This window comes from Podarcis muralis, chromosome 17, assembly GCF_964188315.1.
Source record: "Podarcis muralis chromosome 17, rPodMur119.hap1.1, whole genome shotgun sequence".
In the NCBI taxonomy this organism is placed as follows: Eukaryota; Metazoa; Chordata; class Lepidosauria; order Squamata; family Lacertidae; genus Podarcis; species Podarcis muralis.
The window spans coordinates 11,751,063-11,752,301 of record NC_135671.1 but is presented as its reverse complement, the minus strand read 5'-3'; the positions used below and the strand labels follow the sequence as shown (position 1 = coordinate 11,752,301).

Genomic DNA, 1,239 nt, shown 5'->3' with positions numbered 1-1,239 from the left:
CTCCATGCAGAATGTGTGTTTATGTTATTCAGGTAATCTCATGTCTCCAAACCTGGATGTTAAAGTAAATCAGCCGGGAGTAAACTGAATTTATTCAAAGGCAAACAGTGAGCTTAGCACAGCTGTCTCAGATGACAATGAGCAATGAAACAAAATTTACAGAAGTTGAATTGTGAGTTGTTTTCTTTTCGTGTTGGGTTAAATAATGGTTTAGATTAATAAATTTCCCATGTGAGACATCACCAAACCAAGAAGCATAGGTTATGGTGCATGTACTATATAAGACAGATATATTTATGTAGCATGGCTATTATTCTACAGTAATGAGCCTAGAAGTATGCATTCCTAATCAGTTAGAATCATAGAACTGTGGAGTTGGAAGGGACCACAAGAGTCATCTAGTCTAACACCCTACAATGTAGGAATCGTTTTCCCAAAGTGGGGCTCGAACCCACAGCCCTGAGATTAACAGTCTCATGCTCTACCAACTGAGCTATCCCAGGAATAGGCTCTGAGACGATAGCGAATACCTAAGAGACTGTTTCTGCTCCTTCCCCCTGCTTTGGGAAAGGTAATTATTGCCGCTTCAGTACTGATTTCCATTCCTCTTTGCCCCTGTCTCCCTTATTTTTCTGATCATGCCCTCTTCCCACACATGGCTGAAAGGCAAGCCATTTACAGTTCAATTTGCCTTGTTGCTCTCGGTGTTATGTACTGATGTTTTCACCCTGGGCCAGCAGGGGGATACTGTAGATAGTTTTCACTCAGGTCCACATATGCAAATAAGGAATTGAAAGTGACATTCAGTGATTGGATAGTTACAGAAAGTTGTTACTGTTGCTTTGGAGTTCAGCTCTATATAAGCAAGTTGGCTGAACCCTTCAGTTCAGTTCTGTTCTGGCCTGTGAATAAACAAGAGTTGTTTGAAGAATCGCTGTGTCGTCTGATATGTTCACCCACAACTTAACACTTTGGCCTGCATTTTAGCCTGTGAGATTCCTGGCATCTTCCCCACCTCCATTTTTCTCTCTTTACTGTTATCCATACAACTAGCCAATCAAGCTGTTGGTCCAGTTAGGCTAGTATCTGAGAAGCCTTTGCATATATAGCTGTATATGCTAGCTGTTTCTCTGTTTTGTAAAACATATGCAAACCCAATTGAGTGTCTTTCCATACATATTTTCCTCTGTAAATTGTGCAAAACAACATCGCCATGGCATTTTGTGACTAAAGGCCCAA

At 40.9% G+C, this 1,239-nt stretch overlaps 1 non-coding gene across 1 annotated transcript; it reads right to left on the bottom strand.

Moving 5' to 3' along the window:
• Positions 1–430: 430 nt before the first annotated feature.
• Positions 431–504, bottom strand: TRNAN-GUU (transfer RNA asparagine (anticodon GUU)). The gene has a single exon. It is a non-coding gene; the product is annotated as a tRNA-Asn (tRNA).
• Positions 505–1,239: the final 735 nt, after the last annotated feature.